This window comes from Monodon monoceros, unplaced genomic scaffold, assembly GCF_005190385.1.
Source record: "Monodon monoceros isolate NGI ecotype Baffin Bay Population unplaced genomic scaffold, NGI_Narwhal_1 Super_Scaffold_11, whole genome shotgun sequence".
Taxonomy (NCBI): domain Eukaryota; kingdom Metazoa; phylum Chordata; class Mammalia; order Artiodactyla; family Monodontidae; genus Monodon; species Monodon monoceros.
In genome coordinates this window covers 1313971-1337642 of record NW_021703767.1, presented here as the reverse complement: position 1 = coordinate 1337642, position 23672 = coordinate 1313971, and the positions used below count along the sequence as shown (strand labels likewise).

At 53.0% G+C, this 23672-nt stretch overlaps 1 protein-coding gene across 5 annotated transcripts in view; it reads left to right on the top strand.

Annotated features, from left to right (window-relative positions):
* The first annotated feature begins 14 nt into the window (after positions 1 to 14).
* Positions 15 to 23672, top strand: part of ADARB1 (adenosine deaminase RNA specific B1) — a 113552-nt gene continuing 89894 nt past the window's right edge. For 4 of the 5 annotated variants that reach the window (XR_003792365.1, XM_029214714.1, XM_029214713.1 and 1 more), the window contains exon 1: positions 15 to 122. The gene's annotated coding sequence lies outside the window, so the exon portion shown is untranslated. Of the gene's footprint in view, positions 123 to 19042; positions 19180 to 23672 lie in introns of those variants that run through there. The other variant, XM_029214716.1, reaches the window with a different exon arrangement.

Below are 23672 nucleotides of genomic sequence, written 5' to 3'. Positions count from 1 at the left end.
CGCGCTCGGGGCCGCGCCAGGCCACGGGCAGCGCGCCGCAGCCCCGGGCGGGCCGAGCGAAGCTCCGCGGACTCGCGGTCCGAGTCTCGGTGCGGCGCGGAGCGGAGCGGCCCGCGGCTGAGGTGAGGCGGGGCGGCGGGGGCGGCGGGGGCGGCGGGGGCGGCGGGGGCGGCGAGGCTCTGATACCGCGGCCCGACCACGCCGCCCAGCAGCGCGGGGCAGCGCCGTGGCCGCGTTTATGTAAGCGCCGCCGGGCAGGTGGTGAGGCCGCGCCGGGCGCGCGGCTCGAGCGGGACCAGTGCTGTCCGGAGGGGCTGTCCGGAGGGGCTGCGGGCCGCCTGGCGAGGGGAGGTTGCGCCCGGGACGGCCCCGCGTCTGCTCCCCGCGCGTCTGCGCGGGATGCTCTGCGCCGCGGGAGAGCGAGGCTGCGCCCCGGGATGAAGCTGCGCCCCGGGGCGCGTATGGGGAGTCCGGGGATGAAGGGGAGGCTGCGCCCCGGGAGGGAACACTGCACCTCGGGATGAGGCTGCGCCCCCGGGAAGGCAGCCTGCGCTGGGGACAGCACTGTCCTCTCCCCGGGAGTGCCGCTTCTGCTCCGGGTGCGCTGCGCACTAGGGAGGGAAGGCTGCGCCCCGGCACGAGGCTGCACCCAGGACGGCCCCCCCGCCCCCGTCCCCGTCCCCTTCGGGAGGGCACCGTGTCCGCGCGGGATGCCCTACTCTGCGGAGAGTGCACCCCCAGGGTGAGGCTGCGCCCACTGTGAGGCTGCGCCAGGGACGGCCCCGCGTCCCTTCCCGAGGGCGCAGTGTCCGCGTGGGATGCTCTTCGCCGCGGGCGTCCCGGGGCGGGGAAGTTCCCGCGGGTGCCGGGCGTCTGGAGCGATCCGGAACAGTCTGGGGCGATTGGGGGCTCGAGGTGAATTCTGACGTGTTCAGATCTGCGGTAGGAAAATTACCGGGTAGTGAATGGGTCTGGAGGAAGGTGTCAGAGTGGGCTGTTGACGCTAAAACGGGTTGGAGTCCCAGTTGACATGCTGGGGAACCTAAAATGTGTTCTAATTCCTGTTTATACGTCGGAGACCCGCAGCGCCGTGTTTGGTTCGCACTTCGTATTTTTAGCCAGCTGGTTTGCGTAAGGTTACTTTCTAATCGTGGTTAGCTTTCAGCCCTCGAAGTATAAGGAAAAGTGGCTTGGTGTCAGACTTGCTTCTCTACTCTTAGTGCCCTAATCAATTGATGATCAGTACGTTTTGAGATTAGAAATATTTCATTAATCCTCTTTGTTCTCTCTTAAATTTACCGTATGTTTTATTCCTTTGAAAGGTGCCATCTAGAGCTGCATTTTCCGAAACACTGGGTTGTGTTAAGAGCAGTCCTGGGCAGTGTCTTTTGATTGCCATCTTTTCTTTGAGGCTGAGATTCTTTTACCTTTTTGCTGAGGGTTTCCCTGAGGGGAAAGGGAGAAGGAAAATGTAAAGGTTGGCTGGTACCTTTCCTCCTGGGTGTGGGAGTTAGCTGCCCTCCTTGCAGGGTCCCTCCAGGGACAGGGTCCCCTCCGCAGGGTCACCCACAGCAGGGCTCATAAGTATCGCTGAGACTCACTGAGCTGTCTGGCGATCCTGCCCTGCCCAGGTGACGGCAGGGACACACACTCGGGCTCTGCAAGGAAAGCATTGTCTGTGAGCAGTGCCCTGTTTGATGTCTGAAGGTTCCTGGGACTGAATATATCCAGCTACACCTTCAACAAAATTTGAAGCTGTGGTTGGAAGGGGAAAAAAAAAGAGGCCTTTCTGCAGGGGGCAGTGGTGGAAAGAAAATTGGTCCAGCTCTGAGAAATTGATGACACATGTATCTCGAGATGCAGCGTGCGCATGAGGTCAGTCCTGGGAGGCGAAGAAAGGATAATTAGCGAATAACAGCTTCCACAAAAAACTTCTTGGCTTGTAGGCTACTTTAGTCCTCTGTGAATTTACGTGTCTTAAAAGCATTTCAACTGCTTTTAGATTGGAATAAGAAAATTTTTAAAATTTATATTTGTCTGGTGAATGCACAAAGCAAACGAATTCATTTGGCAAAAGTACTTAATCCATGTCGTGCTGTGCCGGGCCCTCCCTGCTTTTGGCTCCTGGGATACAGTGCTGGACAAATTAGGCAGAGTTCAAAGAAGTTCAAAAGTTGGCAGTGTGTTTCATTAAACACTGTTACAGCATTACATTTAAAAAATAAAATTTAAAAACGTGTACCACTGAAATTTTTATTGATAGATTTGAAAGTATAAGCGTGCACCCTCAAAAGGTACAAACACATAAGAAAACCTCGTGTCACTGCATCCCTAGCTGATCAGTTCCCTGTAACTGCTGTGACCAGCTGACTATGTACTGTCCCAGCAGTAGTCAAAACATATACACTGTTGTATATATGTTTTAATATAGTTTTTAATATTTGCTATAAGAAACAGTGCTGCACAGAATATTTTTTTCTACATGGGTGCACGCAAAACCCACTAATCATTTTTTATTAATCACCAGAATTCATTAGCTGTAAGCTTTATTTAAGTGCTGGGTTTTATTCTCTTGAATGCTCTGATGAGCTATGTAAGTACTTAGTACCAAGGAATTTATTTCAATAGGTTGGAGATAGTTAGAAAGTACATTTTGGAGATTAATAGGTGAAGTTATACATTTACCAGCCTATAAAAAACTTGTTTAAGAAAAATCGTCAGGGGAATTCCCTGGTGGTCCAGTGGTTGGGACTTGATGCTTTCACTACCGGGGCCCTGGGTTCGATCCCTGGTTCGGGAACTAAGATCCTATAAGCTGCGTGGTGCGCCAAAAAAAAAAAAAAAAAAAAAGAGTCAATCTTAGTATGAAACTGAAGAGCTTAGAGAGGTCCAGTTTTATTGGAAAACTCGATCTTTTTGTGTCAATTTTCTAAACCACAGATTTCCAAACCTACAATTTGGTGTGATAGAAATGCTGCTGTTTAAAAACAAAACAAAACAAAACAAAAAACAACTTTTGGAAAGTATGTTCATAATACGTGAGGTAGGAAAGGCAAACAGTGAGACTTTCGTTTAAAGACTGTACGTTAAAGTCATTTCGATGTCCTTGTTCCTCGAGTGCCTTTCTTTGGAGTTACGCTTCGTTTGGAGTGTGGACCGAGGTATTCACCTGGCCTTGCTGCCGTGCTTGACAACAGTTGGTCCCAGGCCATTAGTACCAAATTATCACGGTTTTTTGGTGGTCTCGTTAGTACTGCCGGCTGCTCTCCTCCTGTATGTGTGTACAGTGTTCTAGGAGTGTGCCAAAAAACTACTTTGTTTTTCAGTGTGTCTTTGTGGTGGATTTAAAATGTGAAGACGGGGCAGAGACTGCGGGGGAAGTAGCTCGGAGGGGCCTGGTATTTTTATGGGAAGTGCAGTGACACTGCTTGCATCTAGGGCAGACTTGTTTCGCTCATGTGGTCGCCCCACAGGTATTGGTATTTGCCCTGTGCCAGGTACTGTTCTAGGTGCTGGAGACGGGAGTGAACACAGCAAGGGTAGTTCCTACCCTCTGGGGGTTCACATTATGGGGGAAGATGAGGATCATAAACCCCAGCTAAAGTCCTAAGTGCTGGCCAGAGAAAACCATAATTTGAAAAGATACATGTACCCCAGTGTCCATCGACAGATGAATGGATAAAGTAGATGTGGTACATATGCACAATGGAATACCACTCAGCCATAAAAAGAATGAAATAATGCCATTTGCAGCAACATGGATGGACCTAGAGATTATCATACTGAGTGAAGTCCAAGAAAGACAAAGATCGTATGGTATTGCTTGTATGTGGAATCTAAAAAGAAAAAAAAAAGATACAAATGAGCTTAATTCCAAAACAGAAATAGACCCATAGACATAGAAAACAAACTTACGGATACCGAAGGGGAAAGGTGGGGGCGGGGGAGGGATAAATTAGGATTTGGGGATTAATGTATAGACACTACTATGTATAAAATAGATAACCAACAAGGACCTACTGTAGAGCACAGGGAACTCTACTTAATATTCTGCAATAGCCTGTATGGGAAAAGAATATAAAAAATAATAGATATATGTATATGTATGAATGAATCACTTTGCTGTACTCAACTATACTCCAATAAAAAAAAAAAAAAAAAAAAAGTCCTAAGTCCCAACAGGGACAAATCAATCTAGCAGGTCGGGAGGTCTGAGGGAGCTGGGCGCCACCTGGCCGGGTGCTGGCACAGGGAGCTCTGGAGTCACAGCCTCAGGCCCAGGGTCCAAGCTTCCTGTCCTGGGCTGATAATAGCCCAGAGCCCAGTGTGGCCTAGGGGTGGGAGGGAGGGTGGCAGGGAGTGAGCCCAGAGGCTGGAGGGCTGCCGCTTGTGGGAGCAACCTGCTGGGGTATGGAATTTAGATGGTGATCTCAGCCTTACTAGGGCTGCCTGCCTGCCTGCCTGCCTTCCTGGTTGACTTTAGAGTTTTGGACAACAGAATGACATGATCTGATTTCTCTTTGAAAAGAATCACTCCAGCTGTTACGCGGCTACTGTTTGTCGGGAGCTTGTGGTGTGCCAGGCCATTTAAGCACTTCACATACATTAATTAAAATCTCATGATTGTCTATAAGGCAGGCATGACTCTTAGTCTCCTGCCTTATATGTGGGTAAAGCTAGGTGCAGAGAGGCCACAGATAAGTGGCAGAGGGAGTACTGCCCTGAGTGTCCGCGCCGCAGGGACTCTCCTCCTCCCCTGCCCTAGGCAGAAGGGGAGCATCAGGGGCCCACGGTGACCCGCCGAGGCCTGGCACCAGGGCAGGCGTGGGGAGATCAGATCCCGCTTCGTCTGTAAGTTGCAGCATTAGTTTTTGTACTGTTAACAGGAAAATGTTGTCAGTTTGCCTGTGACACAATGCTTTCCGCTCACTTAGGTGTCATTTATTGAAAGAGCGCTTAGACTTTAAGCATATAGACTTTTAAAATCATGCCAGCCTTGTGCTTTCATGAAAAAGGAAAATGTGAGTGAAATAAAGTAATGATAAAATGTCTTCACCTTTAGAATTTGGTTCCTCCAAATCAGCCCCATGGCATGGTCCGCTGTGCTGTCACCGTCTCTTGCCGAGGTGGCATTTCTCACGACTGCACCACTGCTGTCTCTGGGACGCGTCCAAGCTGCGGATACAGGATCCGCGAGTTTGGACGCTTTCTTGATCCTACTGGCAGGTGTTAAGGAGAGGTTTCCGGTCCTTAAAGGATTTGTGGACTGACCTGTTGATGGGTCACATTGCCCTGTCAGTCACGCCTCCTAGAGGGACGGCTGAGTTTGACTACTCAGAGTTCCTGCCCGATTTCAGAGTCGTGAAGATGTGGGAAAACGCGGGTCTTAGAGCTGAGGCACTGTGGTGTGTTTTGCAGGCGGCCCATCGGGATTGCCAGTAGCCTCTGCAAGATGGAACAGCCCAGAGCGACCCCCAGGTCGTTGGCTGAGGAGCAGGCTGGCGAGGCTGTGAGGTGGGGAGGCGGGCCCATGGGTGGGCGGGCCCACGGGTGGGTCTCTGTCCCGTGCGCACCAGGCGTGTGAGCTTGCTCGCTTTGATCCTCATGGGCTTCAGTTTTCTCTCCGGTAAATTAGGAGGAGGAGCAGGACCTGGTCTTCTGGGGTCGGTGGGCCGATAGCTGAGCTAATGTAAAGGGCCTAAAATAATACTTCTCTAATGGTGCTTAAGAGGGCTTCCTTTGGCTCAAGAAGAGGTTGGGGCCAGATATGTAAATTTGGGGGTCATCTGTGTAACTGCTGACGTGTGAGACCGTAGGCTGGGCTGTGGGTGTCCACACAGAAGAGCAGGAGCGTGCAGCCTGAGCCCGGGGGCTTTGGGCAGGGGGTCCACAAGAGGGGGAGGGCCCTGGATTTGATAAGAGGCGGGTGGCCTTGCGGTGGGGAGGGCTGGGTGGAGGGAGGGGTGGAGAGCATCGAGCGTGGAGGATCCTCAGGAGGAGGGTTGTGGACTCAAGGGAGTTTTTATTTTTGATTTTTAAATGAGAGTGATTGTCATATGTTTTGGGCTGACAGGGATGATCCCGTGGAGAAGGACAGATTTCCAGTGCGCTGGGAAGGGACAGTTGCAGGGCCACAGTCCTTGGGACGGTGAGAGGGGTGGCCGGAGGCAGGAGCGAGGCAGGACTTCTGTGCACGGGAGCCTCGATGCACTTCCAAAGTATTTCTAAGAGACATGCTGCCCCTCTGAAAGGAGGGCATAAAATAAAATATAATTTTGTGCTCAGTCCAGGAAACTTGGGAATTGTGCTGTAGGACTTAGGATCTAGTTTCTTATTAGCTTCTGGTGCTAAACACACCTTGGGGGCAGCCTTACAGAAAGATGCATGTGGAAATAGCGTTTTTCTTTATTAAAAAAAACCTCACTCGTCTCTAGACGTATCTTCAGCTTCACTAGGAGTTGGCACCTTTACTCACCAAATTTAGTGCTGCTCAGAGGACTAAGTAGACTTGGCTCCTGGTTAGTGCTTCCTTTGTCTTAAAGCTCTGGAGGGAAATGCCTGTTTTGCATCCAGGACGGCTGCCCCCACCTCCTGGGAGGCGGGCAGTGTTGCTTTGGGCCCTGCAGGCTTAAGCCCCACGGGGGCCGCAGGGCTGGCTTCTGGTTGCCTGGTAAAATGTTAAAGCATCTGCCCTGCATGCCAGTTCATACTGCTTGTGGTTATTTGTTTTTTTTTTTCGGGTTTGGAGTTCCGAACCATCAGCCTTCTCTGTAATGGAGTCAGCAGGATGAAGCGCACGAGGCCCCCGACCCCTTGCGCTCCAGCCGCGCGGTGGGCTGGGGGGAGCTGGTTCCCACTGCTCTGCCTGATCACGTGCCCCTGCCCCGCGTGGATGTGGACAGGTTTGGCTGAGGGCCTTCCCTGGCCGGATGCGGGAGGCGGGAGAGGTCTCTGCCCCGGGGAGCCAGCCTTCCCTCAGGGCGGCCCGGCCAGGCGGGGCGCCCACGTACTGAGCCAACGTGGAGGCCGCTTATTGGAGTGGCCTCTGTCGGGGCATCCGTGGGGATGCCAGCTGTGCGGGCTCTCCTGGGCCCAGGAAGGGCTGGCAGCGAGGGGATGAGAGGCCCCGGAGTGAGATGGGAGGCCCTGGCGGAGGACAGAGGCCTGGTCGGAGCTGTGCCGGGCGGCTGGGAGGAGAGAGCAGAGGTGTGGGCTGACGGGTGGGGTCCAGGAGATGGGGGGCCTGGAGGGTTAAGAAGGGCTCTTCGAGCTGTGGGTGCTGAGCCCAGAGGGATCTGAGGTGGGGGTTCTTATCCCCTGGCGTGTGGTGTGCAGAGTATTTTGCTATATACTTACGTGTGGTCTGTCAGATACATCATGTGTTGTTTGTGGAGCGCAGGCACACGTGTGCTTAGCTTCTGTTGGGTAGGATTCGCTTCCGTCCGTCATTCCTCGCAGTCCTCACGGTAGACGCTGCCTTGTGCCTGCTTTTCAGATCAGGACTGACAGAAGAGGTTCAGTAACCTCCTGGGAACGTGGGATGATATCTAGCTGACCTTGGTCAAGACCTCGCTGCGTGCCAGCCGTGGTGGGATCCGCTTGGTCTAGTTCACTCCCGATGATAACCTTAGGGCTCCGCCTCGTGCAGCCATCCTCACCCCCTTCTTACCTGGCTCACCTGAGCAGCTGCCCACAGCCTCCTCCCGCTGCCGTCTGTCCAGGCCCAGGCCTTAACTGGAGGCTGGATCAGAGCCCTGCACCTGCCCTCATCTCAGAGCTGTCCTCTCCCGCCGCCCCTCTGGCCCCCCCCCCCCCCCCAGCCCTGGGGCCTCGCCTCCGGCTTTCTGGCGGGCTGCACTCCTCCATACCCTCCCCTCCCCCCACCGGGTGCCCTGTTGTCCGTTCTGTTCATCTGCCCTCTGTACCCACCACTCCCTCCCTTTCGTCAGCCTGCCTGGCAGAGTGGAAGCCTCAGGAAGGCAGGGGTCTTGTTCTGTCTTTATCCTCAGGGCCCAGAACAACGACTGGCAGATAGAAGGCACTTACCACTGTTTGCTGAATGAATGAATAACTTTTTCTTACTTTTAATGTAGGCAGTAGAATCTTAACTGAGGCTGCTTGCCTCTGAAAATGCGTTTTTTCTGCCTGAGCCTACTGCACCCCTCGCCCCACTCCTATTGTACTCGGTGAATCAGTCATAGATATGTGCCCCATATGTCTGTGTTATCTCCAGATTTCTGTGCTTTTCTTTGTAGAACAGAAACATTTACAAAACATTCAAAATTGCTCTAAAACTATAAAGTGCAGTATAGCAAATTAATCTGTTGAAAACAGAGAGTCCTCAAGTTGAAAAAAAAAGATAGCTCTGTTCTGTTAACCGCTTTTAGGTGACATGTAATTGAAACGCGTTGTCTTAAGAAATAACAGTACCTGTTGCAGAGAAGTAATATTCATAACTACGTCTTGGGGAAAGTGAGAATACTTTGAATAATTCCAGAAGGTGTCAGAAAAGCAGCCAAATAAAATAAAAGGATTTAAACATTGGAAGGAACGTAGCTTCACAGCTGTCTGGTAGGGGAGCCGACAGAAGAGTTGGCTGGAAATTGGGGCACTGGGCCCTTCGTCCCAGCCCGGCTCTGACCTGGTGGGCTGTCCGCTGCAGGGTCCTCGAGTGTGAAGGGGGTGGTCTAGTTGGTGATGTCCAAGGTCACTCCATTTCTAGAGGACTGTTGTACCTAGGAGTCGAAAAACAAATTCTCAGTGCTTCGAGGGTCATTCAGTCAGATGTCAACAAATATTTAACCTCCGAGCAGCCCTGTGTGAAAAGCACGTGGCGGCTTTGGGTGCACAAGAGGGTGGCCTTGGCGCAAGGTGTCCTGTCACCTCCCTCTGGACCCACAGCTTTCCCGGAAGAGGGGAGCAAGGTGGGCCAGCAGGCGGGGCCAGGGGGTAGAGTAATGGGCTCTGGCTTAGTGAGAAAACACCAGACCCTGGGGAGCCCGACTGATCCCTTTCTCTGGTTTCTTACTCTTAGGGGACGAGACTGTGTTAAATGTTGAATTAAATTGGGTGAGGATTGGTTTTTCAGGTTTGCAGGTCTCGAGCTTGTCAGAAATGAGTAAAGGTAACGCAGTAGTAGGTAATATTTCATCAGCCCTCTTGTATCCGGGAAGCGTTAGAAACTGAGGGCGTTAACACACGCGTTGGGCAGGTTGGAGAGTACGGTTCAAAGTTGCTTTGTGTTTGCGCCTCTTCTCACGGGCCGTGCTCACAAGTCCGGTTTCTTTTCTCGTTCTGGTTGCCAGCAGCCCAAGTTCCCTAACGCTCCAAGTCTTCCCTCGCTTAGGGTGAGTGATCTCCCTGAGGAAGGAGTTTGCTCAAGGACGTAGGGCAGCCTCTCATCACCCGCGTGGGGCCGAGAGACGGCACGGTTCGCAGTTCCCGGTGGGCCGCTGTCACCTCCCGATGCCCAGCTCCCTTCTCTCAGCGCCGTCCTGGCACCTTCTCAGGCTGCTTTGCTTGGGGGTGAGGTTTTGTAGGTGTCAGGTGGGCACAGCCTGCCTCGTCCGCGTGCTGTGGCAGCGCGAGGACAGGGGACTGGATTTCTGGCTTCTGCCTTAGGAAGGGCAACTCACCCAGGGAGATGTGCCCAAGAAGGGGCAGGTGGCTGCTGGGCCTCCACAAATGCAACCCCTGAGCGCTACGTGAGGGAGGCTGGAAAGCATAGTTCACGCAGACACTCGCCTGCTGTAGCCTGAGCACGAACAGCTTGATGTCCGTCTATGGAGGTGTAGTTCCAGAGGCTTAGGTGCTCGGGCCACAGTTTAAATAGCAGTGGTGTGGCCTGTCATGTCTGCTCTCTTCTAGGTGTGAATGAAATTAATTACATCAAATGCACATTTATTCGTCTTGATCATTTTGAATTTGATTCCTTTTCAGAATAGGAATCTACCCAAAATAGTAGTCAAAAGGAATTACTGTTCTGAGTTGGTCGCCTGTGTTAGGTTTTACCACATGCCTGTTATGATAGAGTGTTCTTTTGGCGGGATACTTTAGAGGATTATCCTTTCTTTCTTAATATATTAAAACTTCATTTTCATTAAAAAGCTATCTAAACGTTTAAAGATCCTCGTGTAGTGATTTTTTAAATTAACAGTTCCAGGGCAGTAGCAGCACAGGCGGTAAATAGTGAAGACTCACTTGCTGTGGGTAGAAACTGGTACGGGGGTTGAGGCTGAAACCCTAATCCAGGAAGATGTGGAGTTTGTAGGCATGAATTCTAGGATGTCAGAGCTGTGAGAATTTAGGGCCGCAGAGTTCAACTTAGATTTGACCATCAATGAAATCCTATGGAAAAAAACCTTTTCCATCAAGTGTCAGCCGGTTTTTAGAAGTGAAAAGATGACCACCTCTGTGTCAGGACCGCTGGCTCGTGGTCCTTCTGAATAAGTGGTCCAGTGTCAGCCACATGCAGACCAGGCTTAAATCCACATCTTCCGACGCCTACTCTGGGGTTTTTTCCTCTTTGTATTTTACTGGTGTCACGTAGTAGATGGTTTTCACCCACGTGCACATGAATGAGAGACGTATTTGATCATTGCACAGTGACGCTTTCTGTTCTTTAATTTTATCCTCTAATGAAACCGAAGGTGTTGACGGTGTTTCCAAAGGAAGAGCAGGTGTTGTGTAAACCAGCCCAGCGCCCCTTACATTCTCCCTCAGCGATCTGCCCTGGGCATGCGCGGCACGGGTAGGAAGGAGCCGGACTTGATGGATTTCAGCGTTTCTCGCCGGAAGCCTTGCTATAGGAACGGGAGGGCTTTGCCTATAGTTAGCTAAGACTTTGAGCCACGCCGCAGCCCGGGAAAGGTGTGCTGGATTTGGACTCGTGGGGCAGAGCTCTGCTGCGAGGGAGCCGTGCTACGTGCCCGCGGCCCTGTCCACGGCAGGCATGTGTTTTCCACAGGGAGACCCCCCCGCCCAGGTGCCTGCCCAGCCTCACTGGTGGTGGAGGGAGACTATACGGATGGTGCGGACGGTCAGCCCCGGTCCGAGCGCCCATCTTTGAGTGCTCAGGAAGACGTGGGCAGGAAGTACAGCTGGGGCAGGCACTGGGGGAAGCTTTGTTTTCTCTTGCTTGAGAAGCTACCGTGAGATTCACCCTCAGTAGGTAGAGAAGTCAGCGATTTTCATGCATTTCTAAGCTGTGCAGCTGTTACCACAGTCCAGGTTTAAACGTTTCCATCACGCCAAAATGCTCCTTGTGGTAAATTCCCATTCCCACCTCCAGCCACTGGCAGCCACCGATCTGCTTTCTGTTTCTCTGAAGTTGCCTTTTCTAGGCACTTCATGTAAGTGGAATCATGCAATATGCAGCCTTTTGAGTCAGGCTTCTTTCACCTCACATAATGTTTTTGGGGTTTGCCCATGCTGTACGGTGGATCAGTAGTTATGAAACCGCTAGGTGGTGTTTTCGGGGGAGGCTCCGAGGAGCTTCAGTTCTTTATGTCTCAGCGCAGAAGGAATTCAGTGAGAGGCAAAGTGATAGATAAGAAGTGATTTATTAGAAGAGGACACTTGTGAGTCTTACAGGCGGGTGGGCGTGAGGGTGACGTGGCCCGAGAACTTAGTGGGCTACAGTTTTATAATCATAGGGAAAGTGGGAGGAGGAAAAGACCACCTTCTTCCTCATTCTTGAGTAGACGTCGTGCTTCCATCACCGGCTCTGCCTCCAGGCTGCACTGGGGAGTTTTCTTGTCTCTACATGGTCGAGCCAGGACTGTCACGGTGCAGTGGAAAAATTATTTCAGGCCTCAGTACAGTGTGGCTCTGAAATGTCACTTTTCCATAAATTACTGCTTGTTATGTGTGCAGAGAGCACGTCTTAGGGGTCATTAGCTTACTGGGGCCATTAACTTACTGAGCTCATTGGGCAGCATGTGGGTCTCATGCCACCATTGTTTTATTGTTTTGAGGCACGGCTCATGCTTCTGTTACGTGGTTTTGTGGTTGAGCAAACCTGCTTTCTTGAGTGATCATTAACTTACTGTTGTCTCCCAAAGCCCCCTAAAGTTCCCTGTCTGTCTACAATCCCCTAATGGCATTTCTGAGCGATTTGATTATCCTCTTCCATCCCTATCAGTTTGTTCCTTTCAGTTGCTGACTAGGACTCTGTTGAGTGGGGGTCACACACCTGTTTTAGCTCTTCGCCAGGGACGGGCGTTTGGATCGTTTCAGCTTTTTGCCTCTGTGAAAAGTGCTGCTCTGAGTGTGAGCGAGCACATCTCTGTGGACAGGAGCTTGGAGTGGGGCTCAGAGTGACGGCATGTGTGACACTGACAGCACAGCTGCTCGTGGGACCCCTGGGCACGCTCTCAGGTCTGTCTCCACGACATGCCCTGCATGTCTTGAATAGTGTGGACCTGTTACTTGCGGGATGAAATACCGTGGACCTGAGGTCCAGCACAGGCGACCAGGGTTTCTAGTGGTGACGCCCTCTGTGCTCAGTATAGGACAGAGGAACTCTTCCCCAGTATTTGGTTTTTCCTTTCACTCATCAGAGGAAGTCAACGAAGAACTGTTAGGCGTGTTAAAAACCACACTCAGCCTGCAAACTCCATGTGCTCAGCTTTGCCCCTGCAGTTCCCTCCTAGGGATTCAGCCTGAGGACACGCCTCCAACAAGATGAAAACACAGATGGAAGTGACCTAAATGTCCAGTCAGGGGCGGGTGGGTCGACTCTGGGCGACCACGTCACAACGAGCCATGTGGAGGGGTGGGTCTCTGGCGATTTCCAGAACATGCGGGAAGGGAGCAGGGCTGAGTGCCAGAGGGTGTCGAGTGAGCTCCCTTCACGTGAGAAAACACGCATATCTGTGCCTCCGTGCAAAAGGAAAACAGGAAGGAAAATCAAGGACGAAAGGGATTGGGCCCTGCAGGGGTGGTGGTGGGGCGCTGGAAAGGAGAGGGGGGCACAGGTGGCTGGAGAGGTGGGCGTGGGGCTTCTCTGAGTGGACGTCTCAGTACAGCCCGACTCTGGGAACCGTGGACCCCAGAACAAAATACATGAACCTCAACCAGGATTGGGGGGACCCAGAATGGGATACAGACAGAACCAAAGCTCAGTATAGGACAGAACAATAACAGAGCTACAGCAGGGGTGGGGTGGGGAAGAAAAGGATCAGCTGGGTGTTGGAAGACAGTACTTTTCTAGATTCTGTAAAGCCACAGACAGAAAGGGCTGCACACAGTACTGCCCAGAAACTGTCTGTTTCTCCGGGGGGTAAGGTTGCGTCACGGACGTGTTCATAAGGATGGAACAGTGAGTGTGTGGTGGGAAGAAGTGGCAGACGAGGGGAGGGGACAGAGGAGCCCGGGCACTGGGCTGGAGCCAGGTGTCAGTGTGCACCGAAGTTTTGAGTATTTGTCCATATGCCAGACGGTGCAGAGACACAGATGTTGGTGCTCAGGCCGCACAGCTCCTTACCCAGTCCCCCGAGGACACCCAAGTGCTTTCTCCGAGCAGAGAAGAAGGGGTCCTCCAAGAAGATGCGACTGGACCCCCTCATGGTACAGGGAAGAGCTCAGAAAGGACAGGGCCACGTGGGCGGGGAGAGGGTCAGAGCGGGTGGCTCTGAGCAAGGACTTGGGTGACGATGGTGTTGGCTTGTAATCCGTAGAATAAAGTAAACGTCCATCACTCTGCTGATATACATGAATAACGATCAGTAAGCAGGGAGAAGGGGAGCCAAAGAGTCCCAGTTACTCAACGGGGGAGGAAGGAGGAGATAGGCGATCACCGTGAGGCCGACCCCAAGGCGATAGTTACTTTAGGCGGGACCCAGGACTGGCGCTAAGTTAGTGAATGAACGTTTGAGGAGAAACAGGATATTTTGCTAGTCTCAAAGTTATCTCTTCCCCAAGTCACTTATTTATTGAAAAGGGAAAAGTAGTAACTTTAGAGTGGAGAAAGCCAGCAGACACCGCCTCACCCAGGAGATCGATGTGATAAGACAGGTCGCAGTCATAGCTTCTCCCCGACATGGGCATGGGCACAGCGTAGGCACGAGGAAGCGGCAGGCAGACCCCCGGAGAGGGTGTCCCGAAAACACCTGGCCAGGGCTCTTCGCCATCCACGTCCTGAGAGACGGGCTTGGAGGGGCCTAAGGAGACACACCAGCGAAATGCAGTATGGGCTTTCGAGGGGGTCCTGGGGCAGAGAGGATGTTAGTGGGAAAACTGGTGAGATTGCGGTAGTGGAGCTCATGGTATTGTCCTGACTTTGATCATTGTTCAGTGATGCCATAGGTAGATAGCTAGTGGGAAGCAGCCGCATAGCACAGGGATATCAGCTCGGTGCTTTGTGACCGCCTGGAGGGGTGGGATAGGGAGGGTGGGAGGGAGGGAGACGCAAGAGGGAAGAGATATGGGAACATATGTATATGTATAACTGATTCACTTTGTTATAAAGCAGAAACTAACACACCATTGTAAAGCAATTATACCCCAATAAAGATGTTAAAAAAAAAAAAAAAGATGTGACCCTTAGGAGAAGCTGGGTGGGGGCTATGTGGGAATTCTGCGCCGCTGTGCGCTGTCCCCACCCCCGCCGCCGCCGTCTGAGCTCTCCGCGACTGCCTCGGAGGGAGGGTTCAGCGTCGTCCCAGGGAGAAACACTCTCTTGCCTTCTCACTGGAATTCTGGCCACCTCGAGCCCCGGTGTGGAGCATTCTGGAGACAGGCGTCCTGTACCCGTGGCGCGGAGGGCACGGTTCTTCCAAAGGGGGCATCAGAATCTCCCGGACCCGGTGGGAAGAGGCGCTGTGACCAGAGGCGCAGGACCTCGCACATGGCTACAGGGGCTTTCCTAGGTGTCCTTGGTCTTTTGATGTTATTATTTTTTTCCAGAGAGAAATTTAAAATTTTTATATATTCAGATTTATCAGTCTTTTCCTTTACGACTTGGGTTTTGAGTCCTGTCTAAGAACACTTTCCTATGTCGGGAGTCATTCCTCCTTAATTTCTTTCAGCAGTTTTATATTCTGTTTTCCGCATTTAGCTTATTAATCTGTGTGAAGTCTGTTTCTATACAGTTTGAGGCCAGGATCTAATATTTTTTCCTGTTGGCTAGACAGTTGCCTCGGTCACTGCACGGTCTGGTCTGCCCTTTGCTCAGCGACCAGAAATGCCACTTGTATCCTTGCCCAAATTCCTCCTTCAGAAGGTGTCGTTTCCTCTTGCTTGTCATTGTCGGGTACCAGCTGTGGAGTTTTGCGTGTGGATTGTGTCCCCAACTCATCCTGGGGAGAGGATCACGTTGTGCAAGCAATGCCTCTTCCTTTCTAATTTTTGCACCTTCCCCTTATTCAATGGCTGGAACTCGTGGTGCCAGGCCGAGTCGGGTATTGGGACAGTGGTGGCGACCAGCAGTTGCTTCTCTGGTTCCAGCTTTACTGTGGACGCCTCCCATGCTTCCTCACTGAGGGCGATGTTCACCGTAGTCGCTTTGTACATGCCCTTCACGTAGTTAAGCAAGTCGCCGTCCCACTTTGCTGAGAGTTTTATTAAAAATAGACTTTATCAGTTACAGCAGTAGAATTTTATTGGTTGCTTTTCTGCATCTGTTGAGATGGTTGTATGGTTTCCCCTCCTATCTGTTAATATAGTAAATTTCATTCATAGATTTCCTGATGTTAAATATTCTTCATTTGCAGGAAAAACCTTCCTTTACTTTTAACACTGACAATTAAATGTGCTATTTATTTTAATGTTTTCTCTTTTTCAGAATGAGTCCCTCCTCTCCCCCCACCCCACGTGCTTTTTTTTGAGGCATAGTTTACGTACTATACGTTACTGCAGTGGTGTGCTGATCAATGCTTAACAAATGGCTTTTTTTGGTGGGCGGGACTGTAAAAAGCCCTGATTTGTAGCATTTGCCAATTTCCGTGGCATAAATGTTCTCACCATTTCAGGCTACTGATGAGCTGTTGGCTGGTGGTCCACAAAATTCCTGAGATGTAACAGTCCTCTCTTGAGGTGGTAGGAGCTGGCCCAGCTGCTGAGAGCCTGGTGGGCAGCCTGGTGATGGCCGTGCCTGTGACCATCTCAGATGTCCTCTGTGGCTTCCCCTGCCCACCTGCATCAACACCGCACCTCCCTGGGGTCTGACCTTGGTCACTCTGGGTCCTTACCTTGGTCACGCTGCATCCTCGCGCCGTCTTGAGACCTAGCGTTCTGTCCTGTGCATTCATAGCACCTCATTCCACCCTGAGAACAGCCTCGGCCCCCTTATTTAAAGATAGTAAAATATCGAGCTCCCAGTGAGTTTTATTGAAAAAGTGAGCATCTAACTCATGATTCCTATTGTGGCACTAACTTTATTAGAAAGCGGTGTGGCTTCTGTGATAGTAACTTGCCTTAAATCTGAGGGGCTGCCAGCATCATTATAATCGTGTAACTTTTCATCTTCCTTAGTATAGATTAAGGCTTTTTTCATTCACTGATCTGTGTAGTCATTCAGCAGACAGCTTTTGAGCGTCTACTATGTGTCAGGCATTTGGATTCCAAAGGTGTAGCAGTGGGTGAAGAACCCAGTCTCTTCCCTCGTGGAGCACAGGTTCTGATATACCTTTAAGTTGTGTGTCTTTCTATTCTTACCATCCTTGCCCGTTTTCTCCTTGCTCAGACACCTACTTGTCTTTGCCCCTGGTGTTACCTTAAATCAACCCTGAATTAATCTGATTCCTTCCACTGCTTCCGTTTTGAAACTCCCTGCTTCGATGCTAGTTGACGTTTAGCTTAACTACTTATATAATTATTTCTGCTTTTACCAAATTTTCACAATGAAAAGGCAAAGGTGATTTTGACATTAGGAAAGGTGAGTGTTTTAAAAGGGTTGCGACAGTAGACTAACTGGAGAAGTTTAGTGAGGTGACGCTCTTTATGGTGTGTGGCCTGTCGTCCGAGCAGGAGCCGGGGACGAGCTGACATCTTCCACTGCAGTTCTGGGGGTCCGAGGGCTGCTGCCCACCAGCACGGTCTCTTCTAGCTCCCGACGGCGTTAGGGTGTGTGGGGCTGTGCTTCTGGTAGCTGGGCGCTCGGTGTTGGGGGGAGTCTGGTCACCGAGTGCTCTTCCGTGTTTGCTGCATGCCTTGGAACCATGTGGGGTGGAGGGGGGGACCCTGTGCCCCTGTGGGCTGCAGTCCAGGGAGAGTGGCAGGCCTCCCTGGGGAGGAAGAGCTCGAGGACCTCGATCCGGGGTAGCTGGCGTGGAGTGCAGGCTGGGCAATCGGGATGCAGGGTGGTGGGCCCGAGAAGTTCACCTGCCCGTAGTTCTGCCACACTGATTGGGAGTTCTGCCTTTTTAATCCTTTGCAAAATTAGTTTGTTTTTAATTTAAAAGTCAGTATTTTATTTTGATAAGAAAAAATAGTTCTAGTTTATTTATTCAAGCAACTTAGAACACCTCAGAGATCAACTTCCCTCCTTGCTCTGGAGATGCTGGGGGAGCAGTCAGGGTGTGAAAGCGCAGCTTGGGCGGGTCTTGCCCCTGGCCCCGGGCAGCCGTCTGCAGGGAAGAACCTTCCAGGGAAGGACGGGTCCCTGTGCTGCTGGGGCCGTTGGCACAGAACGTGTGGCCTGGCCCTCGGTCGAGATCCAAAGCCAGCACCCGTTCTCGTTCCTCGCCCCATCCCGCTTGACACCTTCACCCTCTGGGGCCTCCGTTGAGGATGGACAGAAACTCTGGGGTGACTTGTGACCTCTCGGGAATGCTGACCGGGCTGGCCCTCCTTTCTCTTTTGACCATTTTGCAACTGGCTTATGAGGGCGATTTAAAAATGGATGTCAAAGAAAACATTTTTCATGGGAATAAATACCTATTTGGGGGGGGGTATGGTTATACCTTGGAATTTAGTCTTTGAAAGTAACAGTTATGGGGATCAAGTCTTAATGTGAAGGTTGAATCCTCATAGATTACCTTTTTTGTTTTTGTTTTTGTTTTGTGGTACACGGGCCTCTCACTGCTGTGGCCTCTCCCGTTGCGGAGCACAGGCTCTGGACCCGCAGGCTCAGCGGCCATGGCTCACGGGCCCAGCCGCTCCGCGGCATGTGGGATCTTCCCGGACCGGGGCACGAACCCGTGTCCCCTGCATCGGCAGGCGGACTCCCAACCACTGCGCCACCGGGGAAGCCCCTCATAGATTACCTTTAAATCTTAGAATCAGAATTCAGGAACCCTTGTCAAAAGTAATTTTCCGTTGTTGTGCTCCTACTGGATTTTTAAAAATGGATACGTCTTATTTATTTGTACTTAAATGTATGTCAGACTAATACTAATAGTATCACAGAATAGGAAAAACAAAACATCTTTCTATAAATATTAAAGTAATGAGCAAATTAGGGATTGTACAAGAACACAGGAGATGATGTGGAGGAAATCAGTGAAGCTCTTAATGGCTTAAATCTAACTCTTGAGCAATTATTTAAAAACTTTTAGTAAGTAAAGCCTCTCAATCCTATAAAAATAGGAGTATTTCATCATCACACGTGTGTATTTTTAGTTCTTTGTCTTGGAGATAGATCCTGGGTCCTAAAGATATCAAAACTAGTATCACATCTGGTTTTCTAAAGCCAAGGAAATCTTTAACCTGTTTTCTGGAGCCAGCAAGGTAATCTGTTACTAGGCCATTAAACCCCTTTTGGGGAGTCTCAGGTCATCCCCTCCACCCCCGCCCCTTACACAGTCGGTACAATGAAAACCAGGAAACCCAGGCTCTGAGATAAGCAGAGTCTTGGGAGGACGGAAGCAGCTTGGCTACTGACACACTGTGGGGTCACACCCGCCTGGACGTGACTCCGGCCAGGAGGGGCCTGGCGGGACCCCGGCTGGCAGGCACTGGGCCCCGAGGTGCGGAGTAGCTGCCGGATGCTGGCTTCCTTCGCACTTCCCGGCCGGCTCCGGAACCGGATCCGGGCCATGGGGTCCCTCTCACGCCCTGGGCACCGCTGTCCCAGCTCAGCTTACACTCCCGTTGGCCGCTTTCCAGAAGCACCCGCGGCATCCCTGGAGATCATCGGTCATCCGAAGAGAGAAGCGGGGATCCTGTGGGCGCCGCCCTGGGAGCCTCCCTGCCGCTGTCCTCTGACTCCGCGGCCCTGGAACCACCTCGTCCCCCTCGGTGAGGCTCTGCTGTGCACGACTGGGGCTGCCGTCTGTCACTGTGGGTGCACAGCTGTGTCTGAGAGGAGCCTCTCCTGGGAGGAGGCCGCGGGGCCCAGGGCCTGGGGAGGCACAGGCCGCGCTGCGGGGCTGGGGGGCTGGGGGTGCGGGCGCTGCCGGCGGGCCTCCTGGATTTCTCAGTCATAGTCCAGAAACCCCTTCCTCCGCGTCCCCCTCCCCCCCCGCGAAGCACCTTGGGGCTGGGCTTCGTGTCCCCGCAAATGGGAAGCTCAGAAGAGGTTCAATAAAATCTAATCGAATAACCTGCTTCAGGCGTTTCATATTCAGGGTGATTTGTTTAGTTGCCGTCTCCACTTGCGAGTCATCTCATTATTTGTATGGCTCTAGGTGATTGTAACCTTCTTATTCAAAGCGTTTTAAGAGGTGGTTTCTTGTTTTTAATGTTATGTATAATGTCCTCTTTGAAAAGATGGGTCTCTAGTGATTTTGTGTATGAAAAGTGAGGCTCTTTTCAGATATGGAATAAATCAAATTATTTGTTCAGAAACGTCCAGAAGTAGATTTCACAGCTCTGTGAACGGCTGGGTTTAAAGCACAGTCTTTAATGTGTACTTCGAGTCTCATTGAAGACCCAGAAGATCAGCTCACGGCAGGCTGCTTGCCTGTCTTTTTATCGAGGGCAGGGCTTCCCAAGGGCTGTAAGCCCACTTTGCACCTAATGCTATCCATAGTTTGTTGTCTGAAATTACCTTTACGTTGGGAAATCTTTAAGCAACATTTGGAAAGTTTTGGATTCGTTCCCTAGGGTTTTGATGTGGATCTGGTGGAAAATGTCCTTTGCATGTTTTGGCAACACCACCACCAGGTGCCCTCACTGCTGTCTGGGCTGGTGTGGTCGCCAGTCGGGACACTGCCTCTGCCGGGAGAAGCAGCCCCGCTGCTCTGGGCAAACCCAGCCCCACCCCAGGGCCCGAGTGTCTGCTGTTCCTCCCGCGGCGACAGTCGTTCCCCAGGTGTTCACGGGGCTGCCACTGCTCCCCGTTGAGCCATCCCCTAGTCGCTCCCTGGCCTCCCCCGTGCCGTTCTTGTCTGTGCCCCGTGTGTGAGCACTCGACATGCCCTGTCTGTTTGTTTGCACGTGTGCTGTCTGTCTCCTGCCCTGGTGTGTGAGCTTCTGGAAGCCCGAGGCGCCCTGGCCACTGGTGTAGCAGGCCGTCGGTCCCGGGCCCGGGTTTGGCTCATGGTTGCTTTGGCGGCAGGTAGCAGACCACCTGGCTGCTGTGGCTTCCGACTCCTGGGCCTCCCGTCGGGGCTGGGACCCTCCGTCTCGCCACCCTGCTGTTCCATCGTCATGTGTGGCTGCTTGGCCTTGAGGCGGCTGTTCTGAGGGGAAGCAGGGGGATGGGGTCTCTTTCAGGGGAGCAATTCAGGGGCCCTGCCGCCACCTCGCCGGCAGGGAGGGTATCACGCGCGGCACAGACCGTACTCCCCGGAATCAGGCTCTGCGAGGAGGGGTGAGACGGTGCGGGGGAGGCCAGGGCCTGCCTGGCAGGGGCTTTAGAGCGTGAGCTCCTGTCGTCCGCACCCATCACTTCCCAGCGCAGGTTCCGGCCAGGAGAGAGCCCCACCCCCCATAGATGGGCTGACTTTATGGGAAATAGAGGATGGGGCACTCATCTTTCATCTCAGATTAGACAGACTGACCCACCTGGTGGCGAGCATGGTGGGGGCAAGTGCAGGTGCCCTCGGCAGGGACGAGCCCCTTCTGCACAGCAGCCCGAGGGCACAGTCCCTGGGGTGGGCCGCCCTCCCTCCAGACCATTGTTGCCCACGCCTCGCTCCTCGGGGATGAGCTGGCTTCTCCCCACAGGGTGACGGGAGCAGGAATGTGACCCCCTTGTCCCCTGTGGGCTTTGCCGTCTCCCGTGGGGGAAGCCTGGATGCGTGGCAGCCTTGGGGACGGCGGCCCCGGCCCTGTCCTCGTGCAGCCCCCGAGGCAGCCCCCCTTGTACCTCTGCGAGCCCCCCCGGGGGACCTGCTGACCCTCGCCCCCTTCTTGCTGCCTCGCTCTCGGCTTCTGAGGAGAAACCCACCCAGGGTCGATTCCAGGACAGTCATGAGAGCTGAGGGGAGCCTCTGGGGACACTCGTCTGGCATTTGGGAGGAGTCCCCGCCGCTGTGTTTCCTGCAGGGAAGGGGCTGGAGCACTGGGTTTCCTCTGCAGCCCCCAGAGGTGGGCGAGAGCGGGGGGACAGGCCCCTTCAGTCCTTCAGAGAGAGTGTAGTTCACGGCCAGGTGGTCCCAGTACCTTCTCCTTGTTAGTTGATGGCGAAAGAGCATAGCTTTGCTGGAAAAGTGGAGGTGGGCGTGGGAGCTTTGCTGGAAGTCTGGGGTGCAGGAGTCCGGCGGAGGGTGTGTGGGCCACCGCGGGTAGTGGTGTCTGTTCTGAGAAGTGGGTGAGCCACTGTGGCGGGGGTCTGCGCCCGGTGTTGCGGTGTGGAAGTTTCGATGGTGCAGGCTGGAGAACCAGTGTGGGTGGGGTGGGGAGGTGGCCTGCCCGGAGGGAGGTGATGGATTAGGGCAGGTGGAGAGCTCGGGCACATTTGGGGCTGCGCAGGGTGAGAGGGGGGTGCCTTTGCCTGGACAGAGCTTGCAGGGAGCCAGCTTTGGTGGCGGGAGGGCCGGAGCAGCAGGTCTGTTCTGGACGCGCAGCTTGGATGCTCAGGCGGTTGTGCTTTTCCACCTCCAGCTCCCCCCGGTGCTCTGGGCCCCCGGCCTGACAGGCAGCATTTTGCACCTCCCTCTCCAGGCTGACGTTTCACAGGCGGCCCAAACTGAACATTTGGAACCAATCACTTTATTTTCCTAAATTTTCTACCCTTTTTCCTCCCAGTGAATGTCACAACACCCTCAGTTGCTAGAAACACTTAATTTACCTTTTTCCCCAAACCTTATGTTCAGGGTTTTAAAATATATGTTAAAAAAACTCACCTTTAAATTGTAAAAATTATTCAACATACAGAAATGAAGCAGCAGCATTTGAAGGTTCTATGAGATTATGTATGTCTGGTCTCTGGGTCACTCGTGGGGTGTGTAGGAAAGCAGAGCGCACAAGCGGACTTACTGGGCCTGGATTTGGGGATGATCTGCCGTCACTGTGTTGGCCCCTGTCACTTACTGTCCCCAAGTCAAATGTAGCCACCAGCTCCTAAGAGAACTTGCAAGTTACAAGAGCTCTGTTGGTGGGAGACCTGGCCACTGCCCATCACCCACAGTACAGAGAAAGGCTTTGTACATCACCCAGTTGTTTTTTGACTTTATAATTTAATGAACCAAAGTGAAGGTAAAATATCTTTTGATTCCCAGGTGTGCAGATTTCCTGAGCCACATCTTCAGTTTGCTGGGATTGTCCCATCCCCTCTCAGTCTGTTCCTGGAGTGGAGGGAGGTGTGACCATGGCGTCCATGTGCTGCACACCGTGGGGTTCTGCTTTATGAGTCCGTTTCTGTCCGTGAGGTCGAGGCGTGGAGGCCGGCGAGGCGCGGGCGCTCTGTCCACGCTGGGCAGGCCCTGACGTGGTGCCCCTACCCGAGGACCAGCCGCAGAGCGAGTGGGCCCAGCGGGGCCAGCAGGGTGAGCGGGCCGGGCGCAGGGCTCGGGCCGCGGGCTTTGAGCTTGATGCCGGGCAGGGCCCGGCTCTCCGAGGTGTTGCCCTCCGGGGTCGGGGTGGTTGCACTGTCCGTGGGCTCCGTGCAGGTCTGCGCGGGCAGGAGCAGGGCCACCAGCAGTAGCAGCACCGGCGCGGGCGGCGCTGCCATGACCGTGCTCTTTGGCGCGTCCCCGGTCTGGTCCGGTGGGGCGGTCGCGGCCGGCGCTGGGTGAGTCTGCTCGGCTGAGACTTTTTGGGGGTCCCGTCGGGCGAGGTCTAGGCTGCTTCACCTGGCGAACTCGCGCTGGCTGCTGTTAACGGCCTGCCCCGCGGCGGCCGCGCACCCTCGCCTTTGCACTCCGGAGCCGCTGTGCGCGCGCCGCACTGTGCCCCGCGCGCCCGGCCCTGGGTCAGGGGCTTAGCAAGCCGCCCGCGCCAGGCCCCCTCCCACCCGCACCACCCCTGCCCGGTTCCTCAGAAACCCCGGTTCAGATATTTTTAGGGGATACCGGAAAACCTTACCTCCTAAAGTATACAGAGTTTTAGTTTTAGAAACCTTGAGATTATACTTTTTCTTAAGTATGCCTGTGATATAACTAAAACATTCTTTGGCTAATGCTTTGGTTTTGCTAATGTATAACATTTACTTCCTGCCCTGGAGTTTAAGGGGTAACTCATTTCTCAAGTAAATCAGGGATCCTTTCGCTCTGGGGAGTTCCGGTGAGCCCCACCATCTTTCCAGCTGTAAACCTTCTCTCCCCAAGCACAGCGTGTTGTGAAACCTTCTGAATACCGTGCGCTCCACAGAGACATTTGGATATTTGGATGCTCGTCAAGTTAGC